Source organism: Numenius arquata, chromosome W, assembly GCF_964106895.1.
Source record: "Numenius arquata chromosome W, bNumArq3.hap1.1, whole genome shotgun sequence".
NCBI classification, from domain to species: Eukaryota; Metazoa; Chordata; class Aves; order Charadriiformes; family Scolopacidae; genus Numenius; species Numenius arquata.
This window is the reverse complement of record NC_133615.1, coordinates 25686145-25711468: the sequence shown is the minus strand read 5'-3', so window position 1 is coordinate 25711468 and position 25324 is coordinate 25686145.

Sequence of the window (25324 nt, the reverse complement as noted above, 5' to 3'; positions counted from 1 at the left end):
GACGCTCTACTTAGAGAGACAGCTAATCCTAGGCTGGGAATTTTATTTATTCGGTTGCGATCTGTATTTGACCAAAGAACAGCTGCCTGGTTAGTTCAGTGTGTCATGTGCCCCCTATGGATAAATTTCAGCAAGCTAGGCAGAGTCATGAGAATTTTCACCAAAATGCAAAAGGGCTAAAAAGACAATTTAATTTAACAGAAAATGAGGCTCGAGGCATTATCCAAGCCTGCCCGAAATGTGGGAGCCATGGCCCAGGAATAGGGTTAGGAGTGAACCCAAAAGGATTAAAGGCGTTAGAGTTATGGCAGATGGATGTCACACATATCCCAGAGTTTGGTCGCTTGAAGTATGTACATGTGACCATTGACACCTTTTCAAAAATAATCTGGGCAACCGCATTGCCCGGAGAAAAGGCACATCATGTATGTAAACGCTTGCTTGCTTTGCTGTATTAGGAGTGCCTGAATGCATTAAAACTGATAATGGGCCTGCTTATGTTAGTCAAAAGGTTAGAAAGTTTTTGCTAAGATGGGGAGTTGATCACACGACAGGGATCCCACATTCGCCTATGGGACAAGGATTAGTGGAACGCACTCATCAAGTATTGAAGGACTATCTAGGTAAACAAAAGGGAGTAGAGACAGATGCTCAGCAAAGGCTACATCGTGTGCTCTTTACGTTGAACTTTCTCTGTCTCATGGGTGATCGAGAGGAACCGCCAGTGATGATTCACCATCAAAACCTTAAGTTCAATAGTACAACAATACTCCCGCAACTCAAAGTGATGTATAGAGATCTAGTCTCTGGAATTTGGATGGGTCCTGTTCCTGTTATATTTAATGGTCGAGGTTATATGTGTGTCTCCACAGATTGCGGTCCAGTGTGGGTGCACAGTCGAGCTGTAAAACCTGCTCTGACTCGACATGATCCTCCTGACAACCAAGATGCTCAAGATCCTGACCCTGGGGATATTGATCCCGGCGGTAATGACCCTCCACAAGATTGAACCTAGGGAAAACATGTGGGTCACCTGGGCGAATAAGACAGGACAATAAGCCTTTTGTCTATCGCTTGCCTCTGCTACAGAGCCTTTTCGGACATGTTTGATAGGAGTACCTGGTTTTAAGGTAGAAGACTTTAGCAAGTATAGTAAGCAGAACTGCACTAATTCTCAGAGTGTTAGTAATTGTAGTGCCACGCTCCTTAATAGCCTGAATGTTACGCTGCCTTGGGACCCTCAAGAATTAGAACTGTTAGGATCAATGAGAATTGGAAATGTCTCCCAGAACTGGACTCAAACCTGCATATTTTTTGGAGGACCTGCCTTTACTGGCGTAAATTATTATCGATCATTTAATTGGACGGGGTGGACAAACGTCACTCTGAAAGCAAACTACTATGACTATAGATATAAAGGCGCATTTTGTGGCACAAATGACACATCAAAACAAGGACTGGGAGCCCTTGGGGTTGGAACGAAAGGGGAACAGCAAATTTGGAACAATGGCACCCCAAAAGCCTTGCCGCCAGACGTGTTTTTGATATGTGGTGACAGGGCATGGCAGGGAATTCCGAAAAATGTGATAGGTGGTCCATGTTATCTTGGCAAATTAACGTTAGCCCCAAATCAAAACTGGTGGAAAAATGTGACCAAGAGAGAAAACGCCACACGTACAAAACGGGCGGTCACAGGTCTCCCACCAAATTGCAATGATGAAGTTACCTTACTCAATCCCACTGAGAGAGTGTTTTTATCCTTGTTTGTACCTGGGGCAGCGGCAGGCAGAGCTTTGAAGGAGATAGGACGGTTAGCTTGTTGGGCTGAAAAACAAGCTAAAGTCACCACTGAGGTAATAGAAACTCTGTTAGGAGATCAAAATAGCTTACGCCACGCAATTTTGCAGAATAGAGCGGCAATTGACTTTTTGCTATTAGCTCAAGGTCATGGTTGGGAGGATTTTGAAGGCATGTGTTGTATGAATTTGTCCGATCACAGCGAATCAATTCATAAACAGTTGCAGTGGTTAAAAGAGCATGCAAACAAAATTCGTCAAAACCATGGGTTTTTAGATGGGTGGCTGACTAACTTGTTTGGGAATATGCCACAATGGTTAGTAGGCTTGCTTATTGAAGGCTTGCACATTATAATAACCCTTATGATCATAGGTCTGTGCTTATGTTTAGTGCTTAGTTGTATTAAGAGAGCTATGTTAAAAGTAGTAAACCAAGCCTGGATTGCTCAAAAACAAAAAGGGGGAATTGTGGAGGAATGGCTGAGTGAAAAAGGGCATGACTTGACTACAATGAGCACCCCAGTCTTTGATAGGGATGAAAGCCTGGAGGAGGCTGTGAACTGTCCTTGAGAAACAGAAGTATGAAGAAGTAGCTACATGATAAGTAAGTGATAAGCGGTACTGCCTCCGGGAGATAGAGAAACATCTGCTGCGCGTGGACAAGAGGTCTGCACTAATTGTGTGAGCGCTCTAGGCGCATGAACAGAGACTGTAAGGCAATCGTATAGCTGTCGCTAGCGCGTGCTCTGCTTGTCTGTCTTTATATACTCTGTGTGAACTTGAATAAAGTGAGAACGACCATACTCATATTGAGACTCATCGTTACTCCGGGTCCGTCTCCCACTCCGACATTCAACATTGGCCCTTATGTTATTAAAGACACAGGTCAGCAGCAAATACTGTTTAACCCAACATATTCCCTCAAACGAGTAGAATTATCAATGCAAATTAATATCTCTGCAATTAAACCTACCTGCTCGCCATTCCTAGGTATGTCTTATGCAGGGTGGTCAGCATGGTTGCATGGACGAACCCTGACCTCTTCACAATGACTGAAGAGAGATGTGACTAGTATCTTAGGAACAGGATTGGGAGTCCTAAATAGTATAGATGCTGAAGTGCTTGCCCACAAACTAGTCACAACCACTGCTGATCTAAACAAGTTAACACATCCCCTACAGTCTTCTTTATCATCCTTGGGGAACCACCAATGGCTTTTATCAAATATATTACCTCAGTGGGAAGAAACGAGTGAAAAAGACCATCAACTGATCACAAATGCACTTGATACGGCCCAAAACAATGTTTCTTTGGCTCTTAGTTGTATCCAAGCCCAACTGTGGATGCAATCGATGGCAGCCGCAATTATAAGGGAAGGTGAAGAAGGCACCTTGCCCACTGAAGTTCGAAAAGTAATATGGGATAACGCAATTGAGTTTAAAAAGAAATTTCAATCCTGGTGGTATCTGGTTAATTTCACCTACAATCCCACTGAGAGTAAAGCCAGTGCTTTTGTCTTAACAATACTCAATGCTTCTGTATACACCATATACCCAATCATTGCGCTGGGGTTGAATCACCAAGGAGCTATACTCTATCCAATAGAGCATAGAGTGTGGGCACAACAAAATAAGAATAAATGGCAAACTATTGATGTTGATGCATGCATCACACGAGACCAACAAGGATTCATTTGTGAGAGTAATACCCTCAAAGCACAAGACATCTGTCTTGACACCAACCAAAATGTTTGTCATTTTGAGATACATCCTGATGAAACTCCAGAAATGGTGCTTGTATATATTGGGAAAGGGTGCGTCTGCATGAGATCTCCCTGTAGTTTTGTATTCATAGATGACATAGCGGTAGATATAAATAATCACAGCAAGGACGGCGAGTACTTTGACTTCGGCTCTTCAGAGGCCGTGCACCATTCCTCAGATGACTCTGCAAGAACAAAAACAGCACAAGTGCAACACAACTTCACGAAAATCCATATTCTCAGATTAAGGCCTGTAAACCAATTTTTTGGATTTGACCATTTTACACTGTCCGATAATTCATCTAAAACATTTTTCTGTGCCAATTTTGTAATTCCATCAACTGTCCTTGTAAGGCTAAGTTTAGATCTTGAACCATCCCGTTAACATTAGTCGAGAAGGCTCCTAGTATATGTTGCTTAATTTGATGCCACTCATAAATACTTTGACTTCACTGCAGGGGAGTAACACATAAATTCTTCTCTGTATATTCCCAATCACAATGCAATCGTGTGCGTGTGGTTAGAGCACGCTGCCTATCCCCTAACAAAATTACCTCTGCTTCTAGAGCATCTAAACGAGCCAAAATCTGCTGATCAATACTTGTCTGCATAGCAAGATCATGTGTTACATTGCTTAATGCAGAAGCTACTTCATGAGCAGTCTGTACAGATTTAGTCAATGCTGTGGTTGCTATGGCTGCAGTGGCTAATATAATGATTGCATAAATAATAAAAGCTATAAGCCAACCTATAAATCTCTTGCTTCTAGTCTACTACTGCTTTAAGACGCGTGCTAATTGGCCCAATCCTGATTATCCTTCCCAGTCCCATGTTAAATTTACTGGGAACCATACTTCAGCTCAGCATCTCATTGGTAATATCACAGATAGATTATATGCAGAAATATTCTCATAAGAAAGACAACTAAAACAGTAAGGCTTAGTCAAGTTTACCTGGAAAGTGTGATTGATTTGTGAAATAGTAACATGTGCTGATGCTACAAATACATAAGGGTGAGAGGTACAAATCATAACAGAGTTATTGCGAATGTGAGTTAAATCTAAACTATAAACACAACCTTTTTTACTATATACACCATGAGCCACATGCCTTGTGAAAAAAGGTGCAGCCATGTGCTAGATTTTGGTAAAGAAAGGACTGACAGTGTTATTAAATTCATTACTATCAATCCAATCCTTTCCTTTTTCTAAAAAACCTGCTGGTGGAAGCCATGTTCCCCCTATCCATTTGCTGTTGTTATTAGATATCAGAACTTCAGGATCCCACCACGTTATGGGTTTAAACAAGGGGGGATCTACAACGTGCCCAATAAAGATGTTGAGCATTCACAATGCAGCTTATCAAGTGCAACAACAAAACAACTATTACTGTATGCCCTGGCTGCACCGAATGCCTGAGCCTGGCTGTGGTACCACAGGGACCCAGAGACACCCATTGTGTGCGATATGAGCAGATAAACGACCTGCTCAGGCAGGTGGTGGAACTGAGAGAAGAGGTGGAAAGGTTAAGAAGCATTAGAGAATGCGAAAGTGAAATAGACTGGTGGAGCCGTACCCTGAGGCAAAGGCAGCAAGAAGAGGCTCTAATAAAAGTAGATGATCCCCTCCCGCCCTGTCACCAGGCAGAGAGAGGGGACTTAATAGAAAGGGGGGAATGGAAGCTGGTCCTTCCTCGGAGAGGCAGGCGGAACCCCCAACAGCCTCCCTCACCTTCCCAGCTGCATTTGTATAATAGGTTCGGAGTTCTGGATTTTGGGGACGAGGTAAATGAGAATGGAGAGGACGATCTACCCAGTGAGGCACCCAGGAATAGTCACCCACCCCCTTGCCTCAGGACCTCACCAACCAAGAAAAAAAGAAAGGTGATTGTAATAGGTGACTCCCTTCTGAGTGGAACAGAGGGCCCAATCTGTAGACCAGACCCGTCCCACAGGGAAGTCACCTGCCTCCCTGGGGCCAGGATTAAGGATATACAGAGGAAAATTCACTCCCTGGTTCAGCCCTCAGATTATTACCCACTACTGATATTTCAAGTAGGCAACGATGAGGTAGCTACCAGAAGCCAAAAGGCAATGAAAAAGGACTTCAGAGCGCTGGGACGATTGGTCAAAGGATCAGGAACACAAGTGGTGTTCTCTTCTATCCCACCAGTCACAGGGATAGATGAAGGGATAAAAAGCAAGATTCAACAGATCAATTCGTGGCTAAAAGACTGGTGTAAACGGCAGAACTTTGGATTCTTTGATCATGGGCTGATCTACAGGTCACCAGGCATGCTGACAGCAGGTGGGGGAAGCCTAACCCAAAGGGGAAAAAGGATACTGGGACAAGAATTAGCAGGGCTCATTGAGAGAGCTTTAAACTAGATTTGAAGGGGGACGGGGTTGGAACCAGGGTTACTAAAGTGGTGCCCAGGAGTAGTGTGCTAGTGGGTAAAGGTGCCAGCGCGGCCTTGCAGCCTGTTGCAGCAGTCGATGTGGGAGAGAAAGATACATGCAGCTGTGAAGACATAAGGAGTAGTGATAAGATGGTAACTGCAGAAATGTCTGCACATGGACAGGTGGGAATTAGTGCCTGCCCTCCCAGAAAAATAGTGGGACGATTAGCCCAGCTGAAGTGCATCTACATGAATGCATGCAGCATGGGCAACAAACAGGAGGAGCTGGAGGCCATCGTACAGCAAGAAAACTATGATCTAGTTGCCGTCACAGAAACGTGGTGGGAGGACTCGCATAACTGGAGTGCTGTGATTGACGGCTATCAACTCTTCAGAAGGGACAGGAAAGGAAAGAGAGGTGGTGGGGTGGCCCTTTATGTTAAGAGTAGTATTGTATGCCTAGAACTTGGCAATACACATGAAGACAGTGTTGAGTGCCTATGGATAAGAATCAAGGGGAAGACCAATAAGGCAGACCTTGTGGTGGGAGTTTGTTATAGACCCCCAAACCAGGATATAAAGACTGATGAAATATTCTATAAGCAGCTGGCAGAGACCTCACGATCACTCTCCCTTGTACTCATGGGGGACTTCAACTTCCCAGATATCTGCTGGAAATACAACACAGCAGAGAGGCAACAGTCCTGGAGATTCTTGGAGTGCATGGAAGACAACTTCCTAACACAGCTGGTGAGGGAACCGACTAGGGAAAGTGCCATACTGGACCTGCTGATAGTTAATTCAGAAGGTCTTGTGGGGGATGTAAACGTTGGAGGTCGTCTTGGACAGAGTGATCACGAAATGATAAAATTTTCAATTCTTGCTGAAGCAAGGCGAGGGGCCAGCAAAACTGCCACGTTGGACTTCCGAAGGGCAGACTTTGGCCTCTTCAGGAGCATGGTTGAAAGTGTCCCTTGGGAGACAGTCCTGAAGGGCAAAGGTGCCCAGGAAGGCTGGTCGCACTTCAAGGAGGCACTCTTAAAAGCGCAGGAAAGAGCCATACTCAAGTCCCAAAAATCAAGCAGGAAGGGAAGAAGACCAGCCTGGCTAAATAGAGAGCTTTGGCTGGAGCTCAGGAACAAAAAGAAGGTTTATGATCTTTGGAAAAAGGGCCTGGTAGGCAAGGAGAAATACCAGGAAGCAGTGAAGATATGCAGGGGGAAAATTAGAAGGGCCAAGGCTCAAGCTGAACTCATCTTGGCCACTACAGTTAAGAACAACAAAAAGGGTTTTTTCCAGTATGTAAACAGAAAAAGGAAGATTAGGGATAATGTGGGCCCACTGATGAATGAGATGGGCACCCTAGTGGTGGAAGACACGGAGAAGGCAGAGTTGCTGAATGCCTTCTTTTCTTCAGTCTTCACTGCTAAGGCTGCCCCTCATGAACCTCTGGCCTTGGAGGCCAGGGGGAGGGTATGGAGAGAGGAAGTTTTTTCTTCAGTAGAAGAGGACCAGGTTCGGGACCACTTGGCCAAACTGGACATTCATAAGTCCATGGGCCCAGATGGGATGCACCCGCGAGTGCTGAGAGAGCTAGCAGAAGTTATCGCTGGGCCACTCTCTATCATATTTGAAAAGTCATGGAGAACAGGAGAGGTGCCAGAAGACTGGAGGAAGGCCAACATCACACCAGTCTTCAAAAAGGGCAAGAAGGAGGACCCTGGGAACTACAGACCAGTTAGTCTCACCTCCGTCCCTGGGAAGGTAATGGAGAGACTCATTCTAGATGTCATCTCCAAACAAGTTGAAGAGCAGGGGGTTATTGGAAGTGGGTTTACCAAGGGTAAATCATGCTTGACCAATCTGATAGCTTTCTATGATGCCATAACTGGTTGGCTGGATGAGGGGAGGGCAGCAGATGTCATCTACCTTGACTTCAGCAAGGCTTTTGACACTGTCTCCCATAACATCCTCATTGGAAAACTAAGGAAGTGTGGGCTGGATGAGGGGACAGTGAGGTGGATTGAGAACTGGCTATGTGACAGGACCCAAAGGGTAATGGTTAATGGAACAGGTTCAAGCTGGAGGCCTGTAACCAGTGGTGTCCCCCAGGGGTCAATACTTGGTCCAGTCCTGTTCAACATATTCATCAGTGACCTGGACGAGGGGACAGAGTGTATCCTCAGCAAGTTTGCTGATGATACCAAGTTGGGTGGGGTGGCTGACACCCCGGAGGGCCGTGCTGCCATCCAGAGAGACCTGGACAGGCTGGAGAGCTGGGCAAGGAAGAACCTCATGAGGTTCAACAGGGAAAAGTGTAAGGTGCTACACCTGGGCAAGAAGAATGTCAGGCACCAATACAGGTTAGGCGTGGACCTGCTGGAGCCAAGCTCCGAAGAGAAAGATCTGGGAGTCCTGGTAGACAGCAAAATGACAATGAGCAAGCAGTGTGCTCTTGTGGCCAGGAAGGCCAACGGAATCCTGGGCTGCATAGGGAAGAGTGTGGCTAGTAGGTCGAGGGAAGTCATTCTCCCCCTCTACTCTGCACTGGTGAGGCCACAACTGGAGTATTGCATCCAGTTCTGGGCTCCCCAATTCAAGAGGGATAGGGAACTACTGGAAAGAGTCCAGCGAAGGGCAACAAAGATGATTCAAGGATTGGAGCATCTCCCTTATGAAGAAAGGCTAAGAGAGCTGGGACTCTTTAGTCTGGAGAAGAGAAGGCTGAGGGGAGACCTTATTAATGCCTATAAGTATCTCAAGGGTGGGTTGAAGGAGGAGGGAGCCAGACTCTTTTCAGTGGTTCCCAGTGACAGGACAAGGGGCAACGGGCACAAGTTGGAACATAGGAGGTTCCACTCGAATATGAGAAAGAATTTCTTCACGGTGAGGGTGACAAAGCCCTGGAACAGGCTGCCCAGGGAGGTTGTGGAGTCCCCTTCTTTGGAGATTTTCAAGACCCGCCTGGATGCAGTCCTGAGTAGCATTCTCTAAGCAATCCTGCTTCAGCAGGGGAGTTGGACTAGATGATCTATATGGTCCCTTCCAACTCTAAAAATTCAGTGAAATTCAGTCGTGCTTTAGCCTCAAACGGCAACAAAGGACCACATGGCAGCCGCTCACTCAGATCGGGCCCCCACCGCCAGCGCGGCCGGGAGGGGAGGATCGGAAGAAAAAGGCAAAAACTCGTGGGTTGAGACAAAGGCAATTTAACAGAACAGCAAGGGGAGCAAGAAACAACAATAATAACACTGACAGAGGAATATACAACCACGAGTACGATACCACCACTTGCCGACCACACCCGGGATGCCCCCCAACCGCTCTGCTCCCCCGGGGGATGACTTCCTCTTCTGCCCCCCCCCGACTTCCTGTCCCTCCCCTTCCCCGGCTAGCTCCTGCTACCCCCTGGGCATGGCTCACATGGGATGGAATACCTGTGTCCCTGCTAGGTCCTGGGGAGAATTAACCCTATCCCCGCCAGACCCAGGACATCATCCACCCCTTATTCCATACCATTCCATGCCATGCCCAGATCCTACAATTTCCAATTAAATACTATCAGTTTCCCCTGACATATATATACACACACATATGTATATGTCCATACAGGTATAATGTCCTTAGTTTGTGGGCCATCACTCTAAAATGTCCGTTGAGTTCATGTGATCCATGACTTTGGGCTCCATCTGTTAGAACAGTCTCTCAGGGCATGCAAGATGGCATGTGTGGGGCTGGACTGTCGCATGCTGTATTCTTGGGGCTTGTGGCTGATGTATCCGGTGCGGCTCATGTCCATGGTCTGTGGGTTGAAGATGTTGATCTCAATTAAGTTGCTGGACGCCAGCTGCTGAGGTCAGTTCTGGTCCCTTTGCTGCTGCACTTTACTTGGTTTTTCATCAGAGTCCATTTGTCATTAGTCTGGGTGATTCTTACTATAGTACAACCAATAGCAGTTACAGAAATGAGATGTACAGTGGCAGGGTCATTTAGCAATTAACATCATACAGTTTCATTCACTGGCTATTCTCGCCCAAAATCAGGTCCCCGTGTGGTACACATTGAACTTCCCCATCCTTCCCCATCACCCACCAAGTGCACCCAGGTCCTTGAGCAAAGGCAATCCCACGGACAGGTTTGCCTTTGCCTGAGGCAGGACTAACCCAGACTGTCTTCCCTAACATATTCTTCATGTGCACTACGGGGACTTTATCTCCCTCCACAGTACGTGGAGGTTTTGATTGGGCAGGGCCAGCTCGGTTGGTAGACCCCCCGGTGTTAACTAGCCAGGTAGCCTTTGCTAAATGTGTATCCCAATGTTTTAAAGTCCCACCACCCATTGCTCTCAGTGCAGTTTTTAACAGTCCATTGTACCGTTCTATCTTCCCAGAGGCTGGTGCATGATAAGGGATGTGATAGACCCATTCAATACCATGCTCTTTGGCCCAGGTGTCAATGAGGCTGTTTCGGAAATGAGTCCCGTTGTCTGACTCGATTCTCTCTGGGGTGCCATGTCGCCACAGGACTTGCTTTTCAAGGCCCAGGATGGTGTTCCGGGCGGTGGCATGGGGCACAGGGTATGTTTCCAGCCATCCAGTGGTTGCTTCCACCATTGTGAGCACATGGCGCTTGCCTTGGTGGGTTTGTGGGAGTGTGATATAACCGATCTGCCAGGCCTCCCCATATTTGTATTTCAGCCATTATCCTCCATACCAAAGAGGCTTTAATCGCTTGGCTTGCTTGATTGCAGTGCATGTCTCACATTCATGCATGACCTGTGCAATAGTGTCCATGGTCAAATCCACCCCTCGGTCACGAGCCCATCTATATGTAGCGTCTCTTCCTTGATGGCCTGAGGAGTCATGGGCCCATCGAGCTATGAATAATTCACCCTTATGTTGCCAGTCCAGATCCACCTCGGCCACTTCAATCTTAGCAGCCTGATCCACTTGCTGGTTGTTCTGATGTTCCTCAGTGGCCCGGCTCTTGGGTACATGGGCATCTACATGACGTACTTTCACAACCAGATTCTCTACCCGGGCAGCAATATCTTGCCACAATGAGGCAGCCCAGATAGGTTTGCCTCTGCGCTGCCAATTGCTCTGCTTCCACTGCCGTAACCACCCCCACAAGGCATTTGCCACCATCCATGAATCGGTGTAGAGATAAAGTACCGGCCATTTTTCCCGCTCGGCAATGTCCAGAGCCAGCTGAATTGCTTTCACCTCTGCAAACTGGCTTGATTCACCTTGTCCTTCAGTGGCTTCTGCAACTCGTCTTGTAGGACTCCACACGGCAGCCTTCCACTTTCTATGCTTTCCCACAATCCGGCAGGACCCATCGGTGAACAGGGCATATCTCTTCTCATTTTCTGGTAGTTCATTATACGGTGGAGCCTCTTCTGCACGCATCACCTCCTCCTCCGGTGACATTCCAAAATCCTTGCCTTCTGGCCAGTCCATAATCACCTCTAGAATTCCTGGGCGACTGGGGTTTCCCATTCAAGTTCGCTGCGTGATCAATGCAATCCACTTACTCCATGTAGCATCCGTTGCATGATGTGTAGCAGGGACCCTTTCTTTGAACATCCAACCCAGCACCGGCAGCCGAGGTGCCAAGAGGAGCTGTGCTTCTGTACCAACCACTTCTGAAGCAGCTCGAACCCCTTCATATGCTGCCAGTATCTCCTTTTCTGTCGGAGTATAGTGGGCTTCGGATCCTCTGTATCCCCGACTCCAAAACCCTAGGGGTCGACCGCGTGTCTCCCCTGGTGCTTTCTGCCAGAGGCTCCAAGTAGGGCCGTTCTCCCCAGCTGCGGTGTAGAGCACGTTTTTAACATCTTGTCCTGCCCGGACTGGCCCCAGAGCTACTGCATGGACTATTTCCTGTTTAATTTGTTCAAAAGCTTGTCGCCGCTCAGGACCCCATTTAAAATCGTTCTTCTTCCGGGTTACTTGATACAGAGGGCTCACAATCAGACTGTAATCTGGGATATGCATCCTCCAAAAACCCACAATGCCCAGGAAAGCTTGTGCTTCCTTTTTACTAGTTGGTGGAGACATAGCTGCGATTTTATTGATCACATCCATTGGGATCTGACGGCGTCCATCTTGCCATTTTACTCCTAAAAACTGGATCTCCTGTGCAGGTCCCTTGACCTTACTTCATCTTATGGCAAAACCAGCTTTCAGAAGGATTTGAATTATTTTATTCCCCTTCTCAAAAACTTCTTCTGCTGTGTTGCCCCATACGATGATGTGGTCAATGTACTGCAGATGTTCCAGAGCTTCACCCTGTTCCAGTGCAGTCTGGATCAGTCCATGGCAAATGGTGGGTCTATGTTTCCACCCCTGGGGCAGTCGGTTCCAGGTGTACTGGACACCTCTCCAAGTGAAAGCGAACTGTGATCTGCACTCTGCTGCCAGAGGGATTGAGAAAAATGCATTAGCGATATCAATTGTGGCATACCACTTGGCTGCCTTGGACTCCAGTTCGTATTGAAGTTCTAACATGTCCGGCACGGCAGCACTCAGCGGTGGAGTAACTTCATTAAGGCCACGATAGTCCACAGTTAGCCTCCACTCTCCATTAGATTTCTGCACTGGCCATATGGGACTGTTAAAGGGCGAGCGAGTCTTGCTGATCACTCCTTGAATCTCTAGTTGACGAATCAGCTTATGGATGGGGATAAGAGAATCTCGGTTAGTTTGATACTGCCGCCGATGAACTGTTGTGGTAGCAATTGGCACCTGTTGTTCTTCGACCCTCAACAACCCCACAACAGAAGGATCCTCTGAGAGACCAGGCAAGGTAGACAACTGTTTAACTTCTTCCGCCTCCAAGGCAGCTATGCCAAAAGCCCACCGGTACCCTTTTGGGTCCTTAAAATACCCTCTCCTGAGATAATCTATACCAAGGATGCATGGAGTGTCTGGGCCAATCACAATGGGATGCTTTTGCCACTCATTCCCAGTTAGGCTCATTTCAGCTTCCAGTACAGTCAATTCTTGGGATCCCCCTGTCACTCCAGAAATACAAATGGGTTCTGTCCCTCTATAGCTTGATGGTATTAGGGTACACTGTGCACCCATGTCCACTAAAGCTCTATACTCCTGTGGCTCTGATGTGCCAGGCCATCGAATCCACACTGTCCAATAAACCCGGTTGTCCCTTTCCCCCACCTGGCTGGAGGCAGGGCCCCTCTAATACTGGTCATAGTATCCGTTACTCGCCTCTTGCAGAAATGATTTGGAAGTTCCTTCAAGGGGATCAGAAGTAGGCTCAGGCCTTCTATTCTGTCTGGGGAACTGCACATTGGAAACTGGGGTGGCACTTTTCCTGGGGAGATCCGCTTTTGTGGTTGTTCTTCCTTACAATTCCTGTACCTGTGCCCATAGGATCAAAGTAGGTTGTCCATCCCACTTCCTCATGTCCTCTCCGTGGTCACGCAAGCAGAACCACAGGGTGCTTCGTGGGGTGTACTCCCTGTATTCTCTATCTTGAGTGGAAAAACATCTGTTCCTAACAGCTGAGATACTGGCTCGTACAGGTGGGGAGGACATATTCTCTTCAAGTTGCTGGACCTTCCGGGACAGTTTCTCCACAGCTGAGACGAGGGGAGAAGACAGATTTTCTTCATATTGCCGAAGTCGGGCAGCCACCTCATCCACTGTTGGTCCCTCTTCGCCTCTCCATTCCATCACTGCTAATGAGTTGGCATATGATGATGGTGCGCTCCGTACAAACTTCCGCCACATGGACCTTGTGCATTGGATCTCATCAGGATCTGTGGGAAACTGGGCATTGTCCAGGTCATGATAAATCATCTCCCGCACAGCTAATTCTTTCAGGTACTGGATACCTCTTTCCATGGTGGTCCACTTGCTCGGATGACATACAACATCTTCACTGAAGGGGTACCTTTCCCTCACGCCTGACAGGAGTTGCCTCCAGAGGCTGAGGGCTTGTGTCCTTTTCCCAATTGCCTTGTCAATACCCCCCTCTCTAGACAGAGATCCCAGCTGCCTGGCTTCCCTACCCTCCAATTCCAAGCTACCGGCTCCGTTGTCCCAGCACCGGAGCAGCCAGGTGACAATGTGCTCACCTGGAAGTCAGCTGAAATCTTTTCGCATGTCCCGCAGCTCACTCAGGGACAGGGATCGAGTGATTGTCTCTGGTTCTGCCTCTTCCTCTTGTTCTCGTGATGACCCTGGGTCATCGTCATCCTTCACTGAGCAAACTGATTTCTTGGTGTATTTCTTCTTCTGGATAGGGGCAACTGATATGGGCACAGGTTGGTTTTCTGGTTCAGTTGCAGTGCCTGCCGCTGGGGTTGGAGTAGCCGCAGCGCCTGCTGCAGGGATGGGAGTAGCCACAGCGCCTGCTGCAGGGGCTGGAGTAGCCGCAGTGTCTGTCGCAGGGGTGGCAGTAGCCACACTGCCTGTCGGCCTGGTTTCCATCTCTTCCTCCTGAGGATGCTGCGCACCATTGAGCAATGCTTGGTAGATACTGGCCAGGGCCCAGCACAATGCAGTGAGTTGTGCCTCTCTGGAATAGCCACAGCATTTTCCTTTCAAATATTCTATCACTTTATCAGGGTCCTGTAATTGTTCAGGGGTGAAATCCCAGACCATTGGAGATGAAAAACTCTCTAGATACCTGCCCATGTTCTCCCACATGCCATGCCATCCATGACTCTCCAGCCTCAGGGCAAATCTCGGGGTGGTAGTCTTAAATAGTTGCTTAACCCTAAACAAAAACTGGAATACATTCAGGAGACCTAGCAATAGGACCAAGCTGGTTTGCGTGTCCCAAGAGTATTCAAAATTCTCAAAAACTGGCATATCCAGCATGAAAGAGAAAAGGGAGGCGAAAGAGCTGGGGAAAGTATCCCCCCCTGCTTCCCCCATAGACTCAGTGTGTTTATTAATAAATTCCCCAAGATATGGGCAGGAAAACAGTGCCGAATAAACACCCCAACATAACCATCTGAACAGTGATGCTATCATATCATAAGTTGATATCACACAGGACAGCAAAATTATAATCCTGATCCCTCTTCCAGAAGTGATAAACATCATCACAGGGAGTACATAGAGCATGTAAGAATTTACATAACACAGCCATGAAAACAAGCGAAGCAACATTGTGCCCAGCAAATAATACAATAAATACAGAAAACAAATTCCTTTTAACACGCTCTGGTCAGATCTGTCTTTATCTCATCTCAACCCTCCGAGTGCCCCACGTTGGGCGCCAAAAGGACTGTCGTGGTTTAGCCTCAAACGGCAACAAAGGACCACGTGGCAGCCGCTCGCTCACATCGGGCCCCCACTGCCAGCGCGGCCGGGAGGGGAGAATCGGAAGAAAAAGGCAAAAACTCGTGGGTTGAGACAAAGGCAATTTAACAGAACAGCAAGGGGAGCAAGAAACAACAACAGTAATAACACTGACAGAGGAATATACAACCACGAGTACGATACCACCACTTGCTGACCGCACCCGGGATGCCCCCCGACCGCTCTGCTCCCCCGGGGGATGACTTCCTCTTCCGCCCCCCCCGACTTCCTGTCCCTCCCCTTCCCCGGCTAGCTCCTGCTACCCCCTGGGCATGGCTCACATGGGATGGAATACCTGTGTCCCTGCTAGGTCCTGGGGAGAATTAACCCTATCCCTGCCAGACCCAGGACACTGTACTCTTGCTGCTAATGATAGCTAGGTAGGCCAAAAAGATGTTAACCGGGGTGGGGGTGCACCCACAGTTGCCATCATGGTACTTGCGTGTTGTTGTAGTTGTTTTTATTTTCCCCATGTGATTGGGTCGTCTCTACACAGTCTCTTCCATTTCCGAGTTCTCTTGTCCTTGTTCAGATCCATCATCTCCATCTGTGGTATAGGGGTCTTTGTGACGGTTGTCCAGCTCATGATAGGGCTTGACGTACCAAGCAGGAAGCCAACGTGGCCCTGTTGGAAGAAGAACACATGCATACCCTCTCCCCCACGTTATCAATTCCACCGGCCCATTCCAGGAGACAGCAGACAAAGGGTCTCTCTATAGAACTTTTGGGCGTTTTATGAAACCTTCTGGTATTGCAAAATGCCTTTCCATGGCACTTGTCAGTCGCCCCAGAGATGATGACATATTCAGAAAATTAAGTGTGAAAACAGCATTATCCAATTGTTCCTGGGGTGACATATTCCCCCTTTTTTGTTTTTGAAGCATATGTTTTAACAGAGCATGACTACGTTCAACAATGGCCTGTCCTGTGGGATTATGTGGAATGCCAAAATTGTGATCTATACCCCATTGTTGTAAAAAGGAACGGGTAGTTTGAGAAGTGTACCCTGGGCCATTATCAGTCTTAATGACCTTGGGCAGTCCCAAAATAGTGGAACAGTGAGTCCAATGCCTGCGAATATCACGCCCTTTCTCCCCAGTATGTACAGAGGCACACAGTGCGCCTGAAAAGATATCAACAGAAACATGAACATACTGCAAGCACCCAAAAGGAGAATAATGAGTTACATCCGACTGCCATATATCATTAGATCGCAAGCCACGAGGATTAACCCCTGTTTGAGCAGGCAAGGGTGTGAGGTGCTGGCAGTCAGGACAGGCACGGATTATGTCTTTTGCCTGTGTTAAAGGAATTTGAAATTGTTTACTCAGGCCTTGTGCATTCTGATGAAAAAAGGAATGCGATGCACGGGCAAAGTCCAATTTAAGTACTGCAGCAGTGAGAGAATTGGCAACTGCGTTACCCTCTGTTAGAGGACCCGGCAGGGTGGTATGTGAACAAATATGTGTAATAAACAAAGGATCTTGTCTACCTTCCAATATTTGCTTTAGTGCCAAAAACATCTGAAAAAGAACTTTATTATCCACTTCCTTAATAAAGGTAAAAGGAATTCTCATCACTAAGTTTACCACGTATTCAGAATCACAATGTTCAGAGGTTCTTTTGGAAAAAATCTGTAAAGCGTGCAGTATTGCCCCAAGCTCCACTAGCTGTGTTGAGCCAGAGAAAGTCATTACAGCATGTTCCCAGTGCACGTCTGTCTTCCAGGCAATGGCAGCTTTTCCAGTTTTCCCTGACCTGTCCACAAATACAGTGCGAGCTCCAGAAATAGGCATAGGAGATATCATTTCCTTGGGACAAAGGGGCAATGTTTGCAGCTGCTGTAGTAACTTACAAGAAGGTAGAGAAAAACAAATATTGCCCACAAAATCAGCCAATGCTATTTGAAATGGCAGAGAATTTTGAGATAGGAAGGTATATTCTTGTGCTGTAACAGGTAGGTAAAGATCAACAGGATCATATCCTGTTAGTTCCTGGGTACGTGTTCTACCCTTCATCATCAGCCAGATATGGAGATCCAAAAAGGTAGAAACAGTCTTTCTCAAGGTATTAGGTAAGAAAAGCCATTCAAGATAAAAAACCTTAGCATTATCGTCAATCTGTCCAATTAATCTGACTGGTTGATGAAGTGTATCAAGTATTAGAAGAGACACTGGTAATTCCGTACATTCCAGTCCTATGGTAACATAACATAAGCATTTCCTACTACTTCTAAAATACCTACTGTAAATGTACTCTGCATTCCATTTTCGTTTATAGATTTTTTAAGCTCCTTGAAAGCTTGATAAGGTAATCCTTCATGAGCAGGAGGGCGAATACCTTTATATATCACTGGAAATGCAAAAGAAAAATCCCCATTTTTTAAAGCTTCTTCTTTGCACCTTTGCATTGCTGGAAGCTTTTCAGGTTCTGTTTCCAAAAAGGGGTTTGTAGGTGCTGTGGGGGTGATTGGCAAAGGCCGCTTTTCTGACAATGGCATATTCAATTGTTGGGGAGGGGGTAATGGTGAATATAAATTAGGTTCAGTTTCTGGATCGACTGAACCAGAATCAAAGGGATTATTGGAAATTTGATCATTTGAGGAAGTCTCAACGTCCTTATAAACATTTTTGCCTTCAGTATCTTCAGTTACAATGGTCTCACTAGGTTTTAACTGAGCTGGTGCTGAATATAAAAAACACCAGGTTACTAGTGCCGATTCCGGGATATCAAAACCCAGCTCTTTCCTGTTTTGTAAATGCTTTCCTACTTTTTCTCATTGTGTGCTACCAAAGGTACCCTCAGATGGTATCCTGGTTTGAGGTAAAACAGAACTAATTTTCCGTTCAGTAATTTTTCCTTTTTAGCTGGGCCTCTTCTAACTAACTAAACTCTGAAATTAACAGCATATTGTTCAGAAACTGCTCGCTCTCACAGTGATAAGACCTGATAATACCAAGGAATGGTATGCAGAGAGGCCCTTGCTTATACTTATTGCTATAACAACCAAGGTCAGGTAACTGTTATTTACCCCATTGGAGGGTCGGAAGCGGAAAAGCGTAGAGGGGTCACACCTGTAGGGAGGAGCAGACAGGACAGGTGACCCAAAACTGACCAACAGGGTATTCCATCCCATCTGCATCATGCTCAGTATAAAAGCTGAGGGATCAAAGGGTCATCTCTCTTCCTTCAATGGCCGACGTCTGAGGAGGACCCTGTGTCTTTGTCTGCCTTTGATCCCGATCTGTGCATTCCTGACTCCAGATCCAGAATCCAGCTCCTGTCTGTCACCAAGTCCAGCCTGGGACTTTCCCCTGTGCCTGCTGGTGATATGATCATCATCCTGGGAGCTTGATACGGTTTTGTATATACTGTATACTTTTTTCTTTTTTTCTTTTCTTATTATTATTTATTTCATTATTTATTAATATTTTCATTAGTTTAGTTTTTTTTTTCTAAACTCATAAATCTCTTTTTCTTAGAGGGGGGAGGGAGGGGCCATCTGTTGTTCTGATTGGTCAATCCAGTCAAAACCATGACAGATGGGAACCAATTGCAATGTTCCTTTACTAGTAATAGCAGTTGAGATAATTGCTTCTCAGTAGTATTATAGCCAGCAGTGCGCAAAATTTGTTGCAAGACCTTTAACTATAATTTATGTTCATGCGATGCAGTCTCTCCCATTTCTAACACAACCCCGTAACTTTCCTGTTCAACAGGCGTTACTGTTCCTTTTTACAAGGAATTGTGGCCACAAAAATAAAAAAACTCTGTACTCACCCGTCGGGTTGTGTGTCGCTGCAGAAGATGAGCCTCACACAGGGCACCAGTTTGCAGCAATGATTAATCAGGATGCAATTGTATGCAATAATCAGAAGCAGAAGCAAAAGCAGAAGCACAAGCACCACACTTTATTCACATACACAAAGCTATATATATAGAGCTAGTTTCTGAGCTGTTTTGCCAAACAGGGTGAGCACTCTCATTCTCACAGAATGCAACTGTCTTCAGCCACATCTTTCTACACACACTCCTCCAGGCATTTTTCCAGCCTGACCTTCACAGACACACACAATGTTTTTCTCTTCTGTCTGGCCAGCTTGAAACAATCTTATTCTTAAAGCAATATAGTCTTATTTCTGATCAAGTTTTGCTTGATATGCGACATGCTCAGAAGGGTTCCAAAATCAGTCTTAATCGATCTTCCAGATGTTCTGCATGGCCCCAACAATGCATGTGGTTCCAGGGGCACCAGTGGGTTCCTGCCCGGGTGGGGACAGGCTGGGCTGGCTCTGGGGCTGGTTTCTCACTCTCCTCCTCCAGGCCAGGTCATGTGGCCCCAACACACATGGAATTTGAGTACCTATGTCCTTGCACTCCTTTGAAAATTCCAGCCCAAACACAGCACTGAATGCAGCTGTCAAAGACTTTGAGACATCTCACAGAATATATACTTCTATGGTCTTTTCTGTCAGCAGTTATGTCAGAACAAGAAAGAGAGATATTTTCTTTTAAAGCAGATGTTATCCCAAGATTCTTTTTTTCAAATAAACTCCACTGAAATTGTTTAGGCGAGAGACAGTATGCTCTCATCAGTGTCGCATCTAGAAGTCTGTGGGAATTCCTGTAAAGCAAAAAAAACCCCTACGTGTTCTTTTAAGTGAAAAAAGCATAAATGCCCTTTCTCTGGATATCTATCTATCTATCTGTCTGTCTGACTATGCATAACTATCTGCAGGGTAGTATTGCGCCTGCAGGTCTAATGTAACTAGATTAGAATTAGAATTTCTCTTCAAAATGTTTTTATCTCCAATTCCATTGTTTGTAATACTAGGGCACAGGCTCAGGGCCATGCTTTCCTGCTGTTGAGATGCCAGGATCACATCTACAATGTATTAGGAAGTAAAGCACTGTGAAGAAAAACGTAGGCCTTCTTTAAAGGATAGATTCAGCAAATTATATAAGCAAGTATTATGGTTTGAGAGAGCCCATAACAATCTATTGTCGTTAGACAATTATTCTATCACCCGATGACCCCTCCCCACCTGGAAAGGGGAATCGGGGAACACAAAGAAACACAAGGGTTGAAGTATAAATAGATTTAATAGACTAAGACTAAATAATTAACAATAATACTAAAGAATCAGTATTAATCCCGATACTGATATAAGATATACAGAAATTATACTCAGCCATCTATATCAGCAGGAAGCTGTGCACTCCCAGCAGTGGATAGCAAGTATCAGACACTGCGAGCGCAATGGCTTCAGGAGGAAGGGAAGGCCTCAGGGTTCCGGCACCGGGGCAAGGAGTTGTCCGGACCGCCGCCATCAGGGAGAGAGCCAGCTACGCAGCAAACTTTTCTAATTTATATTGGATGTGACGTTCATGGTATGAAATACTCCTGTTGGCCAGCCTGGGTCAAATGCCCAGGCCTTGCTCCTCCTTGTCCCTGCACCTGGCAAGGCTCGAAAACACTAACCTTGAATCCCACAGAGCCTGGCTGGCTGTAAAATAAATATTTTCACAAATTCAGACACTAGAGTCTTCTAAAAGTGTAATTTTCCCCAGCATTAGAAGAAAAGTTAGTCCTGTGTCTCTCAACCCAGGACAGCAAGTTTTAATTCAAGTGGATATTTAGTTTCTTTGTTGAACAGAGATGGATTCAAGAATAGAATTAAAACATAGCTATATTCTGAAATGCTCTGTTGAATCATTATCTCAAAACTGATAATGGTTTTGTGGGATACAGAAGAAATTACAAAGTTCTCCTATAGAGCACTCAGCAGCCTGAACCAAGTTATACCCCAAAGTTGCACATAGAGAGCATCTCAATGTGTTTGTCTCCCAGGCTTGAATTGGAGAGGACAGTCAAGTTTTTCCTTGGCTTTATCCCCGAAATGCCCAACTGTGCAGAGTTTTGCGAGATTCCTACAGGTAAAAGTAAACAGAGATAAGGTAAACAGGCAGTAAACAGTAAGAGGGGCTGCAGAAGGAAGAGCAGCTATCTGGAAAAGCCTTTACCTTACACGCCAACATCCTGAAGTACCCAGGGAATATGCTCTGCTAACATTTACTAGCAGTGTTCCCCAGGGGTCAGTACTGAGTCCAGTCTTGTTCAACATATTCATCAACGACCTGGATGAGGGTACAGAGTGTACCCTCAGCAACTTCGCTGATGACACAAAACTGGGAGGGGTGGCTGACACACCAGAAGGCTGTTCTGCCATGCAGTGAGACCTGGACAGGCTGGAGAGTTGGGCAGAGAGGAACCTGATGGACTTCAACAAGGGCAAATGTAAGGTCCTGCACCTAGGGAGGAATAACCTCATACACCAGTACAGGTTAGGGGCTGACTTGCTGGAAAGCAGCTCTGCAGACAGGGACCTGGGAGTCCTGGTGGACAACAAGTTGACCATGAGCCAGCAATGTGCCCTTGTGGCCAAGGCCAATGGTCTCCCGGGGCGCATTAAAAAGAACGTGGAAGAGTGTGACCAGCAGGTCGAGGGAGGTTATCCTGCCCCTCTACTCTGCCCTGGTGAGGCCATATCTGGAGTACTTTGTCCAGTTCTGGGCTCCCCAGTTCAAGAAGGACAGGGAACTACTAGAGATTACTATAGAGTCCAGCAGAGAGCTACAAAGATGATCAAGGAAATGGAGCATCTCTCTTATGAGGAAAGGCTGAGAGACCTGGGTCTGTTTAGCCTGGAGAAGAGAAGACTGAGAGGGGATCTCACCGATGCTCAACTCATAAATCTCTTTATCTCTCTCCTTCCTCTCCTTGGAGCAAGAGGTGGGGGAAAGCATCTGCCATCTCATCATTGGCCAGTCTGGCCCAAACTGTGACACAGCTGCATTGCCTGGAAAGGTTCTCTGGTCTGCACTGCTACCTCCTTCATCTTTGTGCGTGCTTCTTCTATAGTAGTGGAGGCATTGTAGATGGTGATACAGCATTCCCCTTCTGTCAAACTTAACATTCTGCATACCCCCATGTTCTTTTAACAGTAGCATATCTGAGGCTATTTGATTTTGCAGGGTCATCTTTGACACTTGTTGGACCTGTACATCTATTTCCACAAAAGCATACCTTGTGCAGTTGCTTAGGACATGTACTTGTGTTACCGTAAAATCCAGTTGGAAGAAAACCCTCTAAGACTTGTTTGAAGTTTTAGAAGGCAGGCATTCTTTATTACAGTGCTGAATGCACAGGGGATCACTCCTCCTAGCGTGCATGCCATATGCTATACAAAGCACAGCTTTTATTAGGCTATCACATACATATACATATAATTTCTTGGAATGATTATACATATTCATTTAGATTCTCAGAATTCATTTACATAGTCCCCTCCTATAAAACACATGCGTGGTTGAGTCTTGGTGGTCCCTCTGGTGGTCTTCAGTGGCCGTAGACCCCAAAACCTGCTGTGACCTCTCAGTGAACTCAGTCTGTCTAGCCATATATGGTTCTTCTTTGGCTTGCAATATGTTTCGGTTCCCATTCCTAAGCTCCTGTTTCTAAGTTCCTGTCTTGCTCTACTAACTTTATTGAACAATACTTTAATTTTGTTGCTTCTGCAACAACTTGCCGAGTCAAATTTTCTAGGACATATTGATGTTTTTCAATAATTGCACTTAGTGCAAAAAATGCCTCCTTTTTTAACACAAATACTTGTCCAAATGTCTAGTAATCAGGTATTCGTACCCCCGTAATCCCTTCCCTTACATCTGCCCGGCTACCCAGATGTCTCTGTATCCTATTGCGGTAAGATGTAAAATTAAACAAGTTTGATTCCATAAATTTTCCCAAATAGAATTGCTCAGAAGTTGATACAAAGCCCTTGGGTGTTAAATCCACACCCTGTTACTTTTCCATGGTTAGCCCTCCTTCTGGTCAAGCAAAAGGGGACTCAATTATTTCTTATGTGGCATTTCCCTCTGTTTGGTTAAGACTGTTTAACTCACTTTTCAATATTTTCATAAGATTTAGACTAATCATTGTAAATTTGAACCCTTCTGATGCGGAATAGGGGAGGGTCATACATATCCCCTAGTCTGTATGGTTCCAAATACGCCTAAGCCTTTGTATCAACTCCCATGCCAAGTTGGGCTGCTTATTCAAATGTTCAGTTGACTGAGACAAGATTATACATACACTAAGAATACAAATTTCTCCCACACCATCTTTCCCTAGTAAAGTACAAAAACAAGCATAACAGAATTAGACAAGCAATGCAAGGAATAACCCCCTCCATGATCACAAGCATAAGTCCCACAGCAGTTGTTTATAACCTGCAAAATATATATAAAGCAGAAAATAATTAAAAAGATGGGATGATCCATTTAATATGGATCCAATGGTCCTTCCTGTGAGCATCAGTGGCTGCCCATGCATATATGTCGATGGGCATCTGTGAGCGTTTCATAGAGAAGTGAAAAGGGGAGTTTCCTTTTAAAAAAAACCCTAATCATAATACAGTGATGAAAGGGTTAAGGCGGCAAGAGTTCACACATTCTGTGGAGTGTCTCTAAGAGGTCCATAAAAAAGGAGCAAACAGATCCATACAACTGGAGACAGCAGGAGAAGAAGGGGTTTTTTTTCTGATTCCCCACACACACTTTTTTTTCTGGACTGCTGTTAGGTTACAGCCATCTCCTTAGATTTCGGTTCTGCCCCGCCTTTTCTCCTGGGAGGTTTGCTCAGTCCTGAGGGGTAATTTCTTCTGGTCTTTCCATGCTCAAATAAGCTTCTCTAGGGCTGTGATGAGCAGGCCATCTATTACACTCTGGGGAACCCCCTTCTCAATTCCTTCAGCTCGCAACAGATTCCTTTTTGTCCCTAGATTTTGGGGGGGTGTGCAGTCCTCCCGTTGTTCTATTCTACACACGGCAGGTTTAGATTTACCCATTCCCCCTGTGAGGCCCATCCTTCGGTTGTAGTTAATCAGCTCTTGTGCCACTTCCCCCCAGGTCATTGAAAGGAAGCTGCTGAATCTTGTACCTTGTGATTAAGTGTGCTTTGAGTTTGCCTTGAAGAAATGTTGCCCAAGACTTTGTGACCCTACTTAGCAGATGTATTGTTTAAATAACTTGTCTTATGACTATGCAATTAGTTCTGGGAATAGGCGTGATTATGTTAATGATTTCGGGGAAAAGGAATGAATATGTAACAATCTTGTAAATATAAGGCGTTTAGAATCAGACCAATTGGGAGCGCTCATGGTGGAGAATCCCCAGTGAGACCCCAGCGCTGCTAATAACAAATACCAATTTAACAGTCCCATTGGCTGTTGAGTTCATTTCTTTGTTTCATCATAGCTCCCCCCTGTTGGTTCCATCTCCCTCCCCTCGGGATCTGGATTTTTTATAGTACCAGATATGGTACTATAGTATAGTACCAAATATGGTACCGTTTGGATGGTAAGTTGTGCCCCCCCCCGTTATCAGTATTCTCAGTCTTAATTTGAGGTCTTAATGTTGCCTCCTCATTTTTGAGGTAAAAAAATTCTCATCTCTTCTCTAACTCCTTTGTCAGATACAAGGGTTTATTGGCCAATTTTGCCAGACTTGTAAATCCCCATTCACTATCTGGGCGAGAGTTAAGATCCATCTGGTCATGGATTTCTTGTTCATTCTCCTCTAGTTCGGACCGTAAGATTTTTTCTCAGTCCAGGGCATTCGACAGAGCTGCATGGAGTCACTGAGTGGTGTTATGCTCAGCGGCTAATTGGCTTTGCAAAATTTCATTTTGCTCTTGCAAGGATTTGACTGTTTTAGTAGCATTACATTCCACAGCAAATTGATCCTGGAGAACTTTTACCAGATCTTGCAAGGATCCGATTGTTTCCCCTTCTGTTTGCCTGGTCAAGTGCCTATCCTTTTGGGCTGCGGTCAGTGCAGCCCCTGGAACAGCACACACTATGGCTTTTCCTTTACATAATCACAACTTTTGCTCTTTTGCAAGGGTAGTGCTACAACTTGCAACTGCTTCTGGATTATGCCAATTATTGTGGGCCTAGACTACTCATTGT